Here is a 20,025-nt window from a genome sequence, read left to right as displayed (position 1 = left end):
AAACACATGTGTAGAAAATTATAAAAACAAGGACAGGAAGAATACACACCAACTTCATGTCATCGTTGCCTCAGAGCAGGGGGAGAGGGGGACGCATAAGGGAACCCTACTTGTATCTCTAGGGTCCCATTTATTTTATTTTTAAAAGGACAGCATGTTAAAATTAGATAGTTCTGGGTAATGCATACAATGTTCTTAAGTAAATTTCCCTCTGTACTTTGTATGGTGAAACAACGTATACACAGAAAAAGGCATAAAATACATTTGTAAGGTTTCACAAACAATTATTAAGCAAAGGCCATGTGATTGCCATCCAGGTCAAGAAAAAGAATGTAAGAGCCCTTGAGGAGCACCACGGATCCTTTCCCAACCGTGACCACGTCCTGCACCCCTCCTGCACCTCCATCCTGAGCTGTGCGATGCTTGTGGCCTGACTTCTCTCCTACGATTTCACCACCTATGTCTGCATCCTCAACAATAGAGTCCAGTGATCCTGTTTCTGAACTGTAACAGGTGGAATCGTGCAGTCGGTGCTCTTTTGTGGCTTTCTTTCTCACGATGTTGTATTCATGAGATGCACCTGTGTTGTTCCTTGCTCATTGTCATTGCTGAATAGACTTCCACATTTAGTTATCCTTTTCGTTCTTGATTGACATGTGGGTTGTCATCTCTGTAATTTTTCAAGCTCAAAAGAAAAGATAGATACTTTGTCCAGTATATTGCGATACCCAGGAAATGAATATCTCCAGATATTTCCTCAGCTTCTCTTTCAGAATGGATGAGAGTAGCCTTCAATGTTTAACCAAGAAAGACATTTTCCTTCTGACTTACTATTGATTTATTTTCTTTAGTTTCTTATTCACAAAGTCAACAGGTTGCTTTTCTTTGCTACTTGATTTGCCTTTACATTGTGAAGTACTGTAGTCCGGAGGGGACTGGCGGGGCCATAATCTAACCCAAGGCCTTTGTTTTACGCATGAGGAAACATGCATCGTGCCCTGCAGCTCATTTGAAAATACATTTTAGTAGCTCTGAGACCTATAGATGGTGACTTGGTCCCTGGAATAGAAGTTTTAAATGTTTTATTGTCTCTGGCAGCTGGTTAATCGTATGTTTAAGAATAAAGCGTTTCTAGTGTTTCTCTGCAGGGCAAATCTACTCTATATGAGACCCATATTGAGTGCCACAAAGATGTTGCCAAACGTCTAAATGAATTTTTCCCCTCCTCATTATTAATTGCTATACAGCATTGCTTTTAAAAAACCACCCCAGGCCCCAGTCGTGGGGAGGGACGAGCCCACGAAACAGCATTATTCTCCCAGCACATTCCAGTAATAGGGCCAAGTAGCAAAGGCATTTCTTTATTGTAAGGACCTCAGCAGTGCCGTAAAAGGCATCTTCCTGCTCTCCAATACTGCCATTAATATGTAAAAGCTTAAGCTTGCTAAAGGGATTATTGCATATCCTATCTGATGGTAAACTGGCATTGCAATGATAACATGTATCTTTTCGTCATTTGCTCGTAAAACATCTTAACTCTTGAACAGTATAACTGGCCTCTTACTAATGTTAATGATTAAATCAGCATAAATGTAACACACTGCTTTAAATGGAAGGCATGTTTGCAGTCTCCAGGGTTTTGAATGTATGCTTTACAGCATGGTCATTATATTCATCGTATATGTGTGTGCATGTGTGCACACAAACACATATGTACACACGTATCTTGTGTGTAACAGATACATACTCTGGGAACAGGAAGCACAAATTTCACAAGTGGGTCATCGAGTATGACAGTCAGTAGAGCCACCCTTACTTCCAACCTTCATGGACCCATATACTCTAGCTACTGGAGATCAAGTAGCATATACCAGCCGGTGGTTGGATACATCTCCTGCTCCCCAGAATACAGTGCTCCAACAGTACAAGAGATCGCGCCCAAGCCTTCGATAGGCTGTCCAACCATTTAAGCAGGCAGGCTACCACTGGGTGATAAAGTACTTGTAACCCTTTGGTCATGAGTCTATGAGTCACTGTTCTTTTTCTATTTTTATTTTTTTGTCAAAAAATGGGTTCCGTGGCCTGAGGCAATTCGTGGGAGCTACAGTGTTGATGGATCAGATGATAATGCTAGGAGAAGCACTGCAAACAGGCAAGTATGTGTTGTATCCGAAGTATGTGTTGACTCCAGTAAGATGAACTGCTGCCCCCTCCCAGGTGTCAGGGGTTAGATGTGGTTGAACGACCACCATGTGGCTTCTCTGAGGAATGGTGGCAGGCTGAAGGTTCAGCGTCCACCTCTGCAGCTAGTGGGTTGGACTTAGCAGTAGCAGAAGCTAGCTCAGACTTAATGAGCGCGACTCACATGGTGTTGGGCCATGGACAGCCTCAATCCTTTCTACTATGATCACTACATCCATGGGTCATTCAGCAACCATCAGGATGGCTAAGGAGAAAGGCTGATTAATATCCACAGGATGGGTCAAACTCTTCACCTGTTTGTGAAGAGCCTCTTCTGTGGAGGTCCGTCACAAGAGACTCAAGGGTACACATGCTTTGTGGCACTCCTGCAGGCTTTCTACTTACGTCTTCCCCAACCTTCCTTGTCGCCAGTCTCCCAGTTCTCTTCCTTCTAGACCCCCTCACCAATCAGTCAAACTATTTGCCACGACCCAGGAGCCCATGTACATACCATGTATATTCATCAAACCTCTTCTACCTCCACACAGAATGGACACAATGTACTTAGGAGGCCACACCTAGTACTCATCATCCCCTTCCTCCACTACCGATGTTCAATTTCTGCCGGTGTAGGTGGCTTGTCTGGTGGGAAAATCCAGACTCTCATCCCTAAGGGACGTGAGTCCCTGGTTATCATGGCCTTCTCAGGCCATAGTCCTGCACTTGTCCACTGATTGTTAAAACTGGACATGGAAGCACCAGAGACACACCAGAGGTCACCACTGAACATCAACCATATTCTTCCCTGACCCCATTGTGCAGCAGCAGCCCTGCCTGCTCCTGGTAATTAACCATCTCATAGTGCCCTGCAAGTCAGACCTCCCTTGGCACCACTCCGAGCTTGTTGCTAGTTGTGGTAATTGTACGTACCTTGCTTCTGATGTATAAAGACTGCTAACTATAATCCCTCTTTGTTCTCAGAGAGCCTAGTTCTATAACAGCATCTCTGCCACCATCCCTGACCTAAGCTGGGGAAGAGGACAGCCACCAATAAGCTGCTCAGTGATGCTGGTGCCCCTTGCCTTCCCGCAGAATGGAGAATATATTTGGCTGGTAGCAGTTTTTAGATTTAAGTAGTATTTCCATCTTCGCATGCCCAGTTCTTTGTGCCTTTTGATCCTTTCCTCTACCACCTGCCATTGCCATGCCAGTTCTGGTACTTCTCCACTTAGTGTGGCCATCACTTTTTCCAAGCTTCTAGGAGCATTCCCAGCACTATATCAGCACAGTCTCTGGGGTCCTTTGTGGTCTATTAAATCTTATTTCACAAGAGATTACTTCCATTTCAAACTCTCCCTTACTTAATTGTATGTTCTACTCTCCTGAGTCAGCAACTCCAGCAATCAGTCCCAAGCATACTACCTTGGCCATAACTCCTTCTGTGTTTCGTCTCTCCTCCTTACTCAGCCTCGCATATCCCCAGTCAGTCTATGCTGAGATTATTGGTCTGGTTATTAGGAGGGGAGGTGGAGTACGGGGAGGGAGGTAAGAGGGAGATAGCATGGTCTTTCAAGGCACTTGCATGAGTCAAGTCTTCTGCATGTTCTCCAGTCAAGGGGTTCCACTGTATTCTGACAAGGAGGAAGACCCCCTTCTGTAGGCTTGCTAGCTTCAGGGAATTTGGGAGTTCCATTTTCAAACATAGATTCCTAGACAGCTCAATCCCAAATCACAAGGTCCACTCTGACCTTGGTGTGAAGTTCCACTACCTTTATGATTAAGTCCTGACCCTGGTCCTCCATCTGTCTACACTTTGGCTGTAAGACATTAGGGTCTACTTAAATGTAAACAAGCTGGCCCTTTAGCTTCTGTGTTTTGCCTCAAATTGGTTATTAATCACTGGAGCCTGACCTTTTCCTCTCTTCACCTTATCAGTGGCTCTCAACACTAGCCACACAATTCCGTTGTCCTCATAGAACCATTTCTCCCATGCCTCTTACACAATAGACACTGCACAAGACAGTGCGTCCCCTTCCACTGGTCTCCCATCCCAATTTACTGCCGGTGGAAGTTCCAACAATTGCACTGTGACCGCATGCTAGGGGCTAGCCATACTACCTACTACCGGTGACAGAGTTATTACTTGTTGGCTGGTGAGCATCCAGCTCCAGAATCTGCATATTTTAGAGTCTGGTTCCTAGGATACTTGTGGCACCAACGATCTTAGATTGGGTTCCCTGGAAACCCCAGGGAATGGGCATAACCTTGGGTGAGGCATTTCCCCAAATTAGACACATCTCTGAGCTGTTAGCCAACGAAATGGCCCGCGGCAGGACGCACAGGTCCTGGACAAGGGCCCTGGGTAGAGCACCACGGCATCCACTATGGACAGTTTAAAGTTTCCACCTGATCTCTGGTGTTTCCCAACCCCACCAACCCCATGTGATAGTAAGGGAGCCCAGTTCCAAGGCAGTATACCCCTCACTGAACTCAGCGTGGCTATATAATACAGCCACTGCCAAGCTTATCAAGGATGTGAGTGCCTCCCTCACCAATGAATCTCTTCTTGCTAAAATGAAGACAGTGTCAGTTAGGCTCTCTCAGGGAATGTAGTCAGGTGACCGGTTGTGAATTTATACATCGTAAGTATATCTTAAAATTTGCACATCCTTGAGCCTTCTGACCCCTTCCTCTGTACCAAGGAACTTCTGCATCTCCACTTTGTTTCAGAAACCATTTTCAAATCCAGATGTTAAGGAATGATCCCAGCAAACTCTTAGACTAGCTTTACAAGTACTCGACATAGTATTAAATCCCAAGTCACAGGATAGAATACCCGTATCAATGAATTTAGTCTTCTATTACGCCCCCTCGTCTAAAACCCTCTAGATCTTTTCCACAAGTGTTCTCCCCTTTCCTGAAAGTACCTAAGAGCCAGATCTTACTATTCCTTCGCAGATCTTGTAGAAGCTGAGCTAATAGAAAATTTATCAAGCCAAGGAATCAGTCGTGGAAAACTGAGGCAAGAGCATGGTCACTGGAATTGGGAACAAAATGGAGAGTTCGTGACAAGAGAAGGTAGAAGTGGGAACTGAAGTTAGCCAGATTTTACCATTCAGGGGAGGAAACATCTAAAATATGTCACCACCTTGCGATGACCTTCTTTCAGTGCTCGCAAAAGCTCACTTCAGTGAATGTTCTCATTAGCCTCGTCCACCGCCTCCCCCCCCCATGTGTTCTCAGCTATATCACCGAGCAGAAGTCCATTTAGTGTAAATCAAATATGAGATTAGAGCTCGTATAGCAGCAAGAATGATTTCAGATGCTGGGCTAGAGTTCCTTCATCTCCCCCAACTCAGAAGTGAATGGGTTTCCAAGTCAACAAATGGACTGAGCCTAGAGGTGGGTGGCTTAGGGACAGAGTGGCATTATATAGAATGCTTAAAGACCTGGCATGGGAAATAAGATAGAGCCTCCATTTACTTCTCAGCGATTCTACTTAGCACTTGGGTACTTTTGAAGTTATGGAGCTTGCTAAGTTTCAGTTACCCACTCATTTGTAAATTGGGGATGATAATAGCCATCTCAGTGTGTTTCAGTGAGGACTAAGTAAAATGTTACATGTGGAGTACTTAGAAGCATGCCCAATGCATAACCAGTACTCAATAAGTGGCAGCAGTGGTAGCTATTGTTCTTACTATTAGGGATGAAGACAAAGGAGTTGGGGAGCAGAGAACCAAGCTGTTAATTATAAATACTGCCAAGAAAACGGTAATCTCTGGTCAGTGCAACAGGGGAACCCACAGGCCAATGCCTGGGGAGGTTGGGGAGAGTTATAAATGCCCTGGGGACCTGGGCGACCTCAACAGTCCCCTAGCAGATGACAGAGCATGACAGCAGAGCGGTGTGCGCAACATAACCACAAAGCAGATGTCAGGAGTCCCAGAAAGAGCAACTTACATGCCATGAACACTGCTTTCTAATAAATTTAAAAATATATGCAAAATTGGCAGGGAAGGGACAGGTGAGTTAGGTAGTTTCATACATGGTGGGATTGTAAACTGATATAATCCATTGGAAAGCAGTCGAGTAATCTATTAACAGTCATAAAATGCTCATGACCCAATAATCCACTTCTGAGAACGTAACCTAAGAAAATATTTCCAAATATGGAAAGATCTCTATATGTCAAAATTAATTGTGTCATGTATCACATCGTTTATAGTAGCAAAACATCAGAAGAAAACTAAATGTTCAACATAAAGAAATAGTTATGTAAATATTCATACCAATTACATGAAATATTACGCATCCACTTAATATATGTATCAAGTATTTGTAATAACATTAAAATAAAATTTTCATGTTAAATAAAAAATAGAATATAAAATGGGTGTGTATATTATGAGGATGAGTATATAAAAAAGAAACAAAAGCTTTAGTAAGAAAAACTACTGAAAGGAAAGTCCACATGTCCTGTGAACCTTCTCTCTAAGGCCACTAGATAATGGCTAACAAAAGGATGCAGGTGAAGGACTTGATGTCCTAAAATTGGAATGGGAAGCAGGTCTCTCCTTTTGCCCCAACACCAAAGGCAGGGTAGTGGCTGCATACAGAACTGTCTTAGAAAGGATTCTAAAGCCCTGGGTCTGGCTCAACTAGAAAGAGGATCAAGATTGATTGATAATGTCTGCCATGGGCAAATTTGAGGACAGTGGTAGAAATTGTTCAGAATATTTGACATCCTTGGGTATGATTCCTCTTTCAGATAATAACTACAGCATAAGAAATTTGGGTTACCAAGTGAGGTTGTTGCGGAGGAGATTCCTCCACTGAGAAGAAAGTAGAAGCATTACCATTCAGGAGAGAAGGCTCATTCCAACCCTGAGAATCATGAATTGAAATATTTTAGGCCCGGGCGCCTGGGTGGCTCAGTCGGTTAGGCGACTGCCTTCGGCTCAGGTCATGATCCTGGAGTCCCTGGATCGAGTCCCGCGTCGGGCTCCCTGCTCGGCAGGGAGTCTGCTTCATCCTCTGACCCTATCCCCTCTCATGTGCTCTCTCTCTCTCATTCTCTCTCTCTCAAATAAATAAATAAAATCTTTAAAAAAAAAAAAGAAATATTTTAGGCCCTCATGGGGTTAGCGAGGGAGAAGTTTTGGTGGAACTCGGAGAATTAAGGAGGTTTCAGAGCCCCTCAAAAATCACAACAGCTTACGTGATAGACTTGGCCCACAGGCTATCCAAACAGAACACCATGATTCTGGATTCTTCACTTGGCCCATCATCCTAAAAAGTAGATAAAAGCAATTTCACACGACAGTTCTGAAGAAGCAATTTGCTTGTAAAGATCATGCCTGGAGTCTATCAAATTGCATGTGTATTTGTATATCAGGTTTCACTGCCTCCTGACCAGGCAGTAATCAGTCTGTACACTTGACCCAACCTGAGAGTCTCTGAATGTAAAATGGGGAGCCCTCCAGCATCCCTCAAATTACTCATGTCATTGATATTCTCACCACTCTAGTCAGTATCAAGTTACTCAATTGAGTATAAATTTTTCCCTCTAAGTTCAGTCAAAGGTTAACTTCTTCAAAGGAAACTGTCAAAGCCTGACATCATGTTTGGTTTGCACTAAACATACAAACGTGCTCCCCTCACTAAGTCTTCGGGTCGTGCTGGAAATCAACACACATTTGAGTTCTGAGCAAAAGCAGACCTGTGGTAGCATGCTTGGGAAGCGAGGCTCACCCCAGCAGGTAAAACACAACAAACAATGTGGCTTAAAATAATTAGTTCCCATGCTGAGCGATCCATACAGTGTTTTCCTACACCAGGTGCTTGAAGCTTTCTTCTAGATTTAAAAAAAAAAAAAATGGACTGAAAGGCATTTAGTCTTGAGATACAGGTTGAAAAAGAAGGCTGGAGGGGCGCCTGGGTGGCTCAGTTGGTTAAGCAACTGCCTTTGGCTCAGGTCATGATCCTGGAGTCCCAGGATCGAGTCCCGCATCCGGCTCCCTGCTCGGCAGGGAGTCTGTTTCTCCCTCTGACCCTCCCCCCTCTCATGTGCTCTCTCTCTGTCAAATAAATAAATAAAATCTTAAAAAAAAAAGAAGGCTGGTATTTTCTGGCATATTATAAAGCCGAGCTGAGAAAAGCAAAAGCTGGCCTCTAGCTCTCAGACACACCAAAAGGCCCTATGGAGCCAAAATTTTTCTGTGAATAATTAAGTTTCACTCCATCTGGGTGTCTTTTAGTGGTCTAACTATTTCAGCTGAAAATTTTCTTTTATTTCCCAGTTCTCTCCAGTTGAGAAAGCTTGTTGTGATCTTTGTTACTACAACCAGTGTTTGTTTTGGTACTAAGGACAAATAAAGTTTTGGCAAAAACTTCCCCAGGACAGGAGCTCTTGGGGAATGTTAGCTTTTGCCCATTGAGCTTATTTGCCAGAAACATTTGGATGAACAGGACAGCCAAAGCAGCCAGCAGTATTTTTGCCTCATGACTGATTTTAACCAAAAGCTGTCAGGACCAAACACACTCAAAATTAGAACATGAAGTGCAAATACACCTGGAGAATTGTAACAACCGAAATATACCTCAGGTTTCTAGAAGATACTTATTGTCAGGGCAATGATGTAAGTTAAATTTCAGGTTCCCCGTGAAAACAAAGTCTCAAGGCCCTTTTTGCTTTTACTGTTTACAAAGTAGGCATCTCTGATGGCAAGGAGTGCTGTTCCTTGATGCGTCCCAACCTAGGTCTATTTTATGACTATGTTGAGAATTGCTAGCTTCCAAACATGCTTATTATCCAGAAAAAGAATTAAACTAGGTCATGCTTAATTTAATAGAGTTTAGGAGTCCTGATGCCCATTCAGTTAATTAATATTGGAAAAAGAGTCCAAATATCAGCCATTTCTAAAAGCTCTTCAGCATGATGAACAGAGAAAGATAAGCATTTCATTAGTCCAGTGACCACTTGCATCTAATTTTTTGACAGGTAAGCAATTCCAAATGCCATTACAAGGGCATTCTTGGAATATGGTTCCCAGCTGTCATAAATAGAAATGGCTCTCATGGCTTGTTTTTATTCTAATAGCTTAATTCAAATAGATTCCTATTGAATTGACTGCATTTTCATATATGAAAATATTTAGCAACAATTATGCATCAGATAAATTTCTTGTACTGCCTTACTGCTCAGAGGTTAAAGTATTTAGAATTTCACGTACCAAAACTTGCTCTTGTGGAACTCCTTCTATGATAACAGAAAATCTCAACAAACTTGGAGTAATGGAGCACATTTAAGCTCATACTCCATTCTAATCCATCTGATGCTTGGTTCTAGTTGATTGCCTCCCACAACAAGAGTTTCTAATTTTAGAATGCTTCCACTCTGAGCAGCATGATACGCCCTTCTAAAAATAACCTATTCCATGTTGGAGAGTTGTAGCTTTAAAAAAATTTTTTTATGTACATTAAGAGTGCCTGGGTGGCTCAGTTGGTTAAGTGTCTGCCTTTGGCCCAGGTCATGATCCCAGGGTCCTGGAATCGAGTCCAACATCAGGCTCCCTGCTCAGCGGGGAGCCATGCTTCTCCCTCTCCCTCTGCCCCTCCGTCATGGTCTCTCTCTCTCTCATGCTCTCTCTCTCCAATAAATAAATCAAATCTTTAAAATTTTTTCTTTTACATACATTAAATCCAAACCTTCTTCCTTATAATTTCCATCAATTCCTCTATGCACTGTCTTCTGGAATCACACTGAAATTCCCCTTTCCCAGGGTGATCATCCACAGTATCTTTCCTCATAGTTTCTCTTTTCAAGACCCCCTACTCCCATACCTCTCTTTCGGTTCAAACCCCAGCTTCCCTACCCCCTTAGCTGGCTGACCTTGGTAGGAGAGCTGGTGTCATTTTAAGTAACAGATTGCTTATCAGTTTTTTCAAGTGGGAATCGTAATACCAACAACTTGCAGGATAGTCATTAAGGACTAAATAAAGTATCAAATGCAGTATATGCCCAATAAATGATGATTTTCCCTTCCCATCTTCAAGTGAGTCACCCATAACCAAATGAGATGAGATACAGTGTTTGGGGTGCTGTCTTTCTATTCCCGTCACAGATCAATGCCTTCGCTGAGGGCTGGTGTTTTCTGAGCTGTGTCACGCTGATGACAATGTTGTGTGTTAGGGACCGACTGGTGTCCCTCCAAAGTTCATGTTAAAGTCCTCACGCCTAGTGTGACTATGTTTGTAGAGGTCACTAAGGATAAATGAGGTCATGGGGGCCCTGATGGGATAGGATTGGTATCTTTATGAGGAGAGGAAAAGAGACTAGCTCTTTCTCTCTGTGCCTCAGAGAAAAGTGATGTGAGGCTGCAGCGAAAAGGTGGACATCTGCGAGCCGGCAAGAGAAGCCCCACCGGAAACTGAGTTGGCTGTTATCTTGATGGTGGACTTCTAGCCTCTAAAGCTGTGAGAAAAATAAATGTCTGTCATTGAAGCCACCCACTCTGAGGTGTTTTGTGATGGCAGCCTCAGCAGACTAATAGAGGTCATCTGTTGTCAATCCAAATGTCTACATTTTCCCCCTTCATATGAGGCTGTGAAGCCATGTCTACTTAACAAACCCGAAGCATCATGAGAGACAGAGAGATGGAGAGACTTGCTCTTTGTGAAGGCAAGTGCTCAACACCACCTTTTAAAGCTTCATGAATAACTCTTTCAGTCAAATGTAACAGAATCTTACCCAGTGTCTGTGTCAGCTTATCTGGTTATAGTTGGCAGAATGACACAATTATGAAAATTTGGAATCGTATTGGCTCATCTCTAGGCTTCTGAAACCTCTTTAACGCTTCCTCTTTTTTTGTTTCTCTCAAGAATAATAATAATAGCAACCACTGCTAAGCATCATGTTAAGTGTTTTGGGTGGATTAACTGACTTAATCTTTTTGTGCCTCAGTTTTCTCACCTATAAAATGTGGATGATAATAATAATCCCTGTCTTATAAGGTTGCTATACAGATTAAGTCACTTAGCCAAAGTCACATAACTAATAAGTGGGAGAGGCCAGATGCCAGCTCGTTATAGGACCTTGAGCAAGTTACTTGACCTCTTTGTGCCTCAGTCTCCTTATCTATAAAATGAGGACAACAACAGTACCTACCACATAGGGCAAGTACGAGGATTAAATTACTTAATACGTGTGAAGTGCTTAGAGTGTACACTCTGACCTATAAATTGCCAAATTCGGGCCTGGCTCAAGGCCTAGGCTAGAACCATCAGCTACCTGAGGGCAGGGAACTTTTTGTCTTATTCACTGCTCTTTTCCCTGCTCCCGGTGTGTTACCTGACACACAACAGTCATTCCCTGGATGTTTGTTCAATCAGTCAAAGGCAGGTACCAAGTAGTTAAAAGCTGTAGAAGAAAGGTTACAAATAGGAAAACAGAAACTGAGAAGGGGCTTGACATTCCTTTTATCTCCACCTAATATGCCTCCAGATTTCTCATTTCTTATGTTCTCTCTATGGGCCAAAGGGTGTTTCTGAGAAATCCCTCCCTCACTGGAGAAGGACAGTAAGTGGCCCAGCCGTGTACTCCATGCCTTCCCCAAAACTCCTTTCAATGTCCAACCACACTGCAGTCTTCCCTGTTGAGCTGCAAGTGCTGTGAGGACTGGGGTCTTACTCATTCTGCTTACCCATGGGTCTCCAGGACTCTGCCCATAGAAGTTGCTCAATAAATAGTTGTGAAACAAAGAAATGAGAGAAGGTGGGAGAGGCCAGGATGAGGAAGGAACCTAGAGAGAGAAGGGAAGGAGGGAAATAATACAGGGTCTCTGGGAAGTTCTGTCCAGGAGGAAGTATGCTCTGGTGGGAAAAACAAGGCAAGGAATGATGTAAGAACAGAACAGTTGGTATGTAATTCATCTAGGCTGAGAGACTTGAATTACTGTAAATAGCTACCTGTTCTTTGATATTCACCTCAGTATCATGGGTTTAAGTTCATCATTGCCAATGTTTGATCTCCTTTTCAACCTGACAATGATCGTGTCCCCTGATTCTAGAGAGAGCCAAAAATGCACATGTAGCCTGAAGACTAACGATGCAACACGGTGTAAACTCTGCTCTCCAAGAGGAAAGCCCTAGAGGAGTGCAGAGGTGGAGAGGATGGTTATACACTCAGGAAGTCAAGAGAGTCTCCATGTAGGAGGATGGAAAAGACAGCCCGAGGATTGGCAATGACGGAGAGTGAACAAAGATGAGGACACAGGGACCTCAATGGTCAGCCTCCCAGAGGATAACACCCAAGGACAGCTTGATGATTATGAAAATGAGATAAGGACGTTAAGCATGGCTAACACTGGGCATTACTTTGAGCCAGAAATTGTGCTCAGTGCTTAATGATATATTAACTTCTATTGATATATGCTATAACTATATGCAGGTATGTATGTGTATATGTACCATTTACAAGAGGAGCTGTGTCATGGAGGGTGAGCTAATTTGCCTACGATCACTCAGTGTATATGTGGCAGAACCAGGGTATGAGGATATGAGGATACGGACCAGGACCCAGTCTGGCAGACAAAGGAGTACAAATATTGTCCCGGAAGAGTGCAGACCCTGAAGCCAGTTATGTTACAGAATATAAAACTAGAAACTTTAAGGTCTCAGAGATTATACTGGGAAGGTGGGAGGACCAGGAAGAGTTGCTTCCAGAAAATAAGGATGAAGGAATGGATGAAAGGGATGAACGATTCTTGAGTGTCCGTCCATCTGACTTCTCACCCCATGTTCCTTCCACTAAATTCTGACACGGAGACAGAACTACTTGCTAGAAGCCCCCTCCTTCTTTCTAGGTTGGAGGAATTACTCAATTGTATACCCATTTGTCTAGAGAAAGAAAGTAACACAAAGAAAGTAGTGTACAGTTGAGGAGCCACCCAGAGGCGCTATCCTATCACCTTGCTCAGCAGTGACACACTGCCTCGAATGTGTGTCAGGAGAAGTTGTTGGTTCTAGAGCACTCCTAATGAACATCCCAATGTTAGTCTCCATTTCAGCTTCAGCTTCCTGGGGAACCCCACCTTTGTTGCAGGATCTGATCAGATCATCTTTAGAGAAGAGATGATCCAGTGGCTCCTCCACCCATCCACCCCCATTAAAAAGTAGTGCATTTCTAAAGCATGTTCCAGAAGAAATATTTGAGAGCTGGGGGGAAACCTAATCGTTAGCTTATCTCAGAAATATATCTCGCTTCCCTTTATTTCCATATCTCTGGTTCTCACACCTTTTCATCCTATTGCACTGTGAGTTGCTCAAGGGTAGGGCCATCTCTCATACATCTTGTACCAACAGTGTCCTGGAGAGATCATACGTGCTCAATACCAGATTTAATACCTGTCTCTTCTTTTCACTTCTTTTCACGCAAAGAATCCCAAATGCGTTCATGTCTTATTCCTGCCACTGCCAAAAGTGTCTTGTAAATTACATGCTAAAGTGGTTTGGGGAGGAATTGTATGATAATCATTTATGTAAACCTTTAATCACTAGACCCAGACTTTCTATACCACTGGCTTAGAGATCTTGGGATAGCGATTAGGTGTAGTGGTGAATAGTGGCCCTAAACAGATAGGCCATCGGTAAAATTCCCAGAACCTGTGATTGTTACCTTATTTGGAAAAAGGATCTTTGCAGATAATAATAAAGTTAAATGTCTTGAGATGAGACCATCCTGGATTACCAGGGTGAGCCCTAAATCCAATGACAAGTGTCCTCATAAGAGACAAAAGGGAAGATATAGAGAGACAGAAGAGAAGGAGGTGATGTGATCATGGGAGCAGAGGTTGGAGTGATTCAGCTATAAGCCAAGGAATGCCTGGAGCCACACAAAGCTGGAAAAGGCAAGAGATGCAATCTCCTCATAATGTTTCAAGGAAGTGCTGCTCTTGATTTCAGACTCCTGGCCTCTGGAACTATGAGAGAATCAATTTCTGTTGCTGTATGCAACCAAGCTTTGTGGTAATTGGTTACAGCAGCCTAGAAAACTAATACATCGGGTCTGAAAAATGCCACAGGGTGTTGGGACTTGGAATCCTACTCTAGCAACGACCAGCCACCACTTCGCGTCTCCCCCTTTGCAGATGATGGCAGCCGCGTGTTCCTAGGTCACTGAGAACACGCACTAAATCTGCCTCAGTGGCTGTAGGGCCCGTGGGCCAGCATTGGCCAACCCAGGGCCTGAAGACAGGCTGGAGGCCCCACACACTCCAGAAGAGGGAAAGAAAGCCTCATTTGGGTGACTTTCCTAACATTTGGAATTGATCATTCAACTGCTCAAAAAAAACCCCAAACCCAAACAAAAAAACTTCAAAAAAAGGCAGGACTATTTGGATAGTGGATCATAAGCCTTGTTGGAACAGAAAGGAATTTTTTAGCAATCACAGACCAACCTTTATTTTAGAGGAGAGAAGCGAGGCAGCAATGTCTTGGTGGCCCACGGCCATGTATGGAGTCTGCAGTGTGACGTGGAGTTCAGGCGCCGGAAGTCTAGCCCGGCATTCTTCCACCGCATGGTACTCATGCAGACACTTGCAACAGCTCTCTGTTTGGTTGTCTTAACATTTCTAAATTACCGAACAGGATTGCTTATCCGTGTATTTCAAATGATCTATGCAAAGGTAAAATATCCATCTTAATTTCGGAACGAGCTGTGTTTGGGACAGATATTTAGAATTCCAAACCAGGTTGCATCCTGGCGACATTCAGCTAGATGGAAACAGAAGCAAACAAACAAAAGGAAGGCTTTGGAACTGACCTCCGAGCTGCAGGGGGGAAAATGTCTTTGAGGCAGTTAGCCCCAGCAAGGAAGGGCCGTGGTGAAGCAGCGTGTCTACACCCTACACATACATATTCAGACTCTTTGTCAAAAAAGCTCAGTGCTGGAGCATTTCAATTAACAAAGTGGGATGGTTTACCTGATAAAATGCTCCCTGTGTGAGTGTAATTACATATTTATACCCCACAGAGATTTTTTAATTTCTGTTTGGTTTGTTTGCCTTGAAAGTGTTTGTCACTGGAAGTGTTCTTGATGTGCAATTTTAAAGCAGTATTGACCAACTGTGTGGCTTGTTTTCATTTTAGATTCATTACAGTTTGAAGATGATGATTTTCCCCCTGTCTACACACAATATTGATACTTGCACAAGAAGACAATGCATCAAGGAACAGGAAAAGCATTAAAGGAATACTGTCAAGTACCTGTCTTCTTGTTCTCCCCTAGTAATTCTCTCTTTTTAACCCACCCGAGGCTACTAATTGTATCTAGATGCTTGACAATATGTTTCTTTCTTTGCAAGTTTCCTTGTTTCTGTCTTCTGTTCATAAAGTTTTTCCTTCATCCCTCTCCACCATCCCCATCCATAGAGCAAATAAAGCTGAAAGAATGGAGTTCCTTTCTGTGGTTCTCTGCCCCTCCCTTTCCTTATGAATACACAGACACGTAGATATGGATTGCCAATTAATTGGGGTTGCTTTCATTCCATCACTAATCAGCAGAGCCCCTGCTATGTCCTGGGTACCCCTGATAGGCTTTGGGTATACAGAGATAAGTCTTAGTCCCAGATCTCATGGATCTATGTGCTCACAGAGAAGCCAGGTGTGGAGAGAAGCAATTACAGCCTCGTATAGCAAGTGCTGTAACCAAGGTATGCACGAAATACAGTGGTGGCTTCGTGGACCTAGAAATTAATTCTGCCCAAGGCAGGCTTCATGGAGGAGGAGGTGGCTCTTAAGGGATCACCCCACAGACATGAGAGCTTACCAATTGCTCAGACCAGTGATAAAGCCCTGAAGAAGACCAACATGGTCCTTGAATTCATTCTCCTGGGAGGGAGCAGACATTAAGGAAGAGAACAAACAAAGAAGATAATTGCAGATTGTGATAAGTGCTGTGTAGGGAATAATGATGGAGACATAGGGAAGGAAGCTCCTTTACGTGGGCTGGTAAGGGAAGGCCTCTTTGAGGCAGTGTTTGAGTTAAGACCTGAAGGAGGAAGGATGGCAAGGAGCTATTCACATGCAAAGCCAAGGGAAGAGCAGGTACCAGGCCCAGGAAGAGGCTGGAACAAGCAAGAAGCATTGAGGAGGTAGGTCTTGTGGGTACAGCAAGGTGGACAAAGTGAGGGGCTTAGTTGGAACCAGGTCCCAGAGGGCCATCAAGCCCATGGTAAATGTTAGGATTTTATTCCCAGAAATAGAGATCAAAACCATGATGAGATATCACCTCACACTTATCAGAATGGCTATCACCAAAAAGACAAGGGATAACAAGTGTTGGCGAGGATGTGGAGGAAAGGGAACCCTTGTGCGGGGTGGGTGGGAATGCAAATTGGTGCAGCCACTGTGGAAAAGACAGTACTTGGTACCACTGAATGCCCAGCACTGAAGCAGTATGGACCACTGAGTCCAAGACGCATGCCCCCAGTAGCTTTACTGCTTGTCAGCTGAACCTGGCATCCAACCCCACCCCCAAGCTGCAGGATTTTATTCCAGACACGTTCTGAGTGGCTGCTGGAACTCCCACGTTGGTCTGCTTGGTAGTTTCTTTCAGCTGCCTCCTTCCTATTTTCTTTGCCCTTTGTTTATTTAGAATGATTTTTATAATGATTCATAGCACTTCACTTGCCCTTTGGCTGCGATGCTGAACACGTGACTCAGATATTACGGCCAATTACACTATCTTTTGGACCTGACCATACTGACCGTATGTGACACAAAGCAGCACCAACTGGAATCTTTTTTTTTTTTTTTAAGATTTATTTATTTGAGAGAGAGAAAGAGAGCGAGTGGGGAGAGGGGCAGAGGGAGAGGGAAAGAGAGAATCTCTAGTGACTCCCTGCTGAGTGTGGAGCTCAACTCAGGACACGATCCCCGTGATCCTGAGATCACGACCCAAACTGAAATTAAAAGTTAGACGCCCAACCGACTGAGCCACCCAGGCACCCCAGGACCAACTGGAAGCTTGCCTTAGGAACTGATGGGTGAGCCCTGAAAGAAATAAAGGCTCTCTTCCTTGTAGATCATGAAATGCAAAACTATGGAATTAAGGTTGCTAGTAGACTTCTTTTCCTCCACATGGTCAGAATTTCTGGGCAGCAGGAAAGAATGAGACCAAAAAACAAAAAGAAGAAGAAATGCACAAGTTAAGAGACAAGAGAGACCAGAACAGGACTCATCGTTGAGGTCCTAGATCCAGCAATGCCTACCTTCCAGGTAATATGAACAGATTTTTTTGTGTAATCTAATTGAAGTTGGAATTATTTTTATTGCTACCAAAGAGTTGTTAATCAGCTGCTCTCCCTGGCTTCATCCTGCTCTGAGAATCTAGAACAGAAGCAGTTTGCTCATAGGCAGAGAGCATCAGTGGGAAATTTGGAGGTCAGGTTTCAACTGTAGCTGAGAGCCAGGGAGACAAACTCCACACAAAATTATGTCAATTCAGTTTTTGTATTAGGTCTCTGAATTTCTGGCATTCTATATTCACAGGATAGCCTCTTTCATCACATCCAGGAGAGCCACCTGCAACAGTGCATCCAGGAGACTCCATTTGCTGGCTACTCAGAATATTTGGGCTCTGAGTCACTTCTTAGGATGTCACCATTAAATGCAAGAGTATCAACTGTTTTGAAATAGTTGTGCCAGCTCATAGTAGAGGCTCACTCTCTGGGAGCCACTATATTGAGATTCTGCCACTGACTCTCATTGCGATCTTGAATAAATTACCCTCCGCTGTATGCCCCTTATTCCCATAATTTTCCTAAACTGTTTTTTTTTTAAACTTTTAATTTCCTTTCAAATACAGTGAACATGCCATTTGATGTTCCAATAAGCTCACACTGGATACTATGGAGTCAAGTTGAAGATTTCCTCACTATTCATTGTTTACAGACATAAAAATAATCAACAGAATAAAAACATATGCCAAAGAGGAGAGAACTTTGCTTTGGGGTGTATTGTGAACCAGACAAGGGGTTCCTCTTCATCACATCTTTATACAATGGCCTCAAGATTTAGTTTGAATTTAGATGCTGAGGACTCCTATAGGGTAAGGCCCACTCATATATGAACACTGAAACACAATCTGCTATTTTCCTATTGGTATGCAGGCTATGATGTCATTTTAAATAGTGGTGTGTGAAGTTCAAATGCTTGAGATGTTTGCTGTATAAATCAATAATAATAATAATTGCATATTTATCCACTAGGCTACCTGGAATATAGTCATGTTATTTTACTCAGCATTCAAGGAAATGCAGGGTTTTCATTTTCTCTCTCTTTTTGGAAGGAAGCATACTGCTGAGACTATTAAGGAAAATGCAAATCTCCTGGCTGTTTGGGAAGGCTCCAAAAGAGTGAAAGTGAGCAGTTGTTACCAGCAGTGTTTGGTTGAAAATGTAAAATCTTTGTCTTTAAAAATGTTTGTTTAACTGAGGAGAGTTTACACAGCTTGTAGAGAATTATAGTGGAAGAAATTACATTTCGCTTCTACCATCATCAGTTTTCTCCACCTGCCAATTGTCCCCCATTGTAGTCTGCTCGGGCATTAGTGATGCTTAAAATGATCAAAGAAATGATCAGAGAGAAATAAAAATACACACAGAACAGTTCTTAGTAAGGTGGGAAAGAATGGATTTAGTTCAAAATGGGAATTTGCATCCTTCCACACACATTCAGATTAATTTCTTCTAAAATGAATTTGTCGATCAGATGTATATTCTGCTTTCTCCCTGCCCATGGCTAATGAACAAGGCAGAGAACATTTAGAAAGTTCCTAAAACCACTGGCCCTTTGACAAGTACAGAACTCTGGACCCTGTAAATGCTCAGTAAATATTTGTTCACTAAATTTTTAAAAGGGAATACTTACCTAAATTAGTGATCAATTAGTGATTAATAATTAATTAATGGATTTATTTAAGTTCTTTTTGGAAAAAAACTCTACTTGAAGCGGAGGTAAGGTAATGAATGTCTAGGTTTCTTTTTTTTTAATTTTTTATTATTTTTTATTTTTTTTTATTCTTATGTTAATCCCCATACATTACATCATTAATTTTAGATGAAGTGTTCCATGATTCATTGTTTGTGCATAACACCCAGTGCTCCATGCAGAATGTGCCCTCCTCAATACCCACCACCAGGCTAACCCATGTCTAGGTTTCTTTGTAACATTTTCCCCCCAGACTTTCAGCCAACCCTAGATAGGGACACCACAAGTAGATGCCAATTAATAATGGGTGAGCCAGAATGTAACAGAATGGCCCCTCTGTTCCGAGTTCCTAGAGTCTAGTCATGATACTCTCATTAACACTCTCTTCCTCTCATATTAATATAGAAGCCATAAATCCCAGGAAAGTGTATCTACTCCTTATCGTACTGAGATGATAATATGTCCAAAGGAAAGATACAAAAATACCACAGCGGTCTGTCAAATTACAGTTTATAAGGCCTCTGTTGGTTCCTAAACCGGACCATGGGATTCATGTGGGGAAGTATTTTTAAAAAGCTCATGATTCATGTCTTCTGCCCATTTCTTGATTGGATTCTTTGTTCTTTGGGTGTTGAGTATGATAAGTTCTTTATAGATTTTGGATACTAGCCCTTTATCTGATATGTCATTTGCAAATATCTTCTCCCATTCTGTCGGTTGTCTTTTGGTTTTGTTGACTGTTTCTTTTGCTGTGCAAAAGCTTTTTATCTTGATGAAATCCCAATAGTTCATTTTTGCCCTTGCTTCCTTTGCCTTTGGCGATGTTTCTAGGAAGAAGTTGCTGCAGCTGAGGTC

General features: G+C 42.8%; 2 long non-coding RNA genes across 2 annotated transcripts in view; both read right to left on the bottom strand.

Annotated features, from left to right (window-relative positions):
- The window catches only part of LOC115944134 (uncharacterized), a 38,334-nt gene extending 36,840 nt beyond the window's left edge, over positions 1-1,494 (bottom strand). Inside the window, exon 1 of the long non-coding RNA XR_014148181.1 lies at positions 401-1,494. This is a non-coding gene — a long non-coding RNA (uncharacterized LOC115944134). The remainder of the gene's footprint in view (positions 1-400) is intronic.
- A 5,917-nt stretch (positions 1,495-7,411) lies between these two features.
- Positions 7,412-20,025, bottom strand: part of LOC145723257 (uncharacterized) — a 14,629-nt gene continuing 2,015 nt past the window's right edge. Inside the window, exons 2-4 of the long non-coding RNA XR_014148180.1 lie at positions 14,637-14,854; positions 11,531-11,599; positions 7,412-7,470 (exon numbers count right to left, since the gene is read on the bottom strand). This is a non-coding gene — a long non-coding RNA (uncharacterized LOC145723257). The remainder of the gene's footprint in view (positions 7,471-11,530; positions 11,600-14,636; positions 14,855-20,025) is intronic.

Source organism: Leptonychotes weddellii, chromosome 9 (genome assembly GCF_054177405.1).
Source record: "Leptonychotes weddellii isolate Sample4059 chromosome 9, ASM5417740v2, whole genome shotgun sequence".
NCBI classification, from domain to species: domain Eukaryota; kingdom Metazoa; phylum Chordata; class Mammalia; order Carnivora; family Phocidae; genus Leptonychotes; species Leptonychotes weddellii.
The sequence above is the reverse complement of the archived record's forward strand: the minus strand, read 5'-3'. Positions and strand labels throughout refer to the sequence as shown.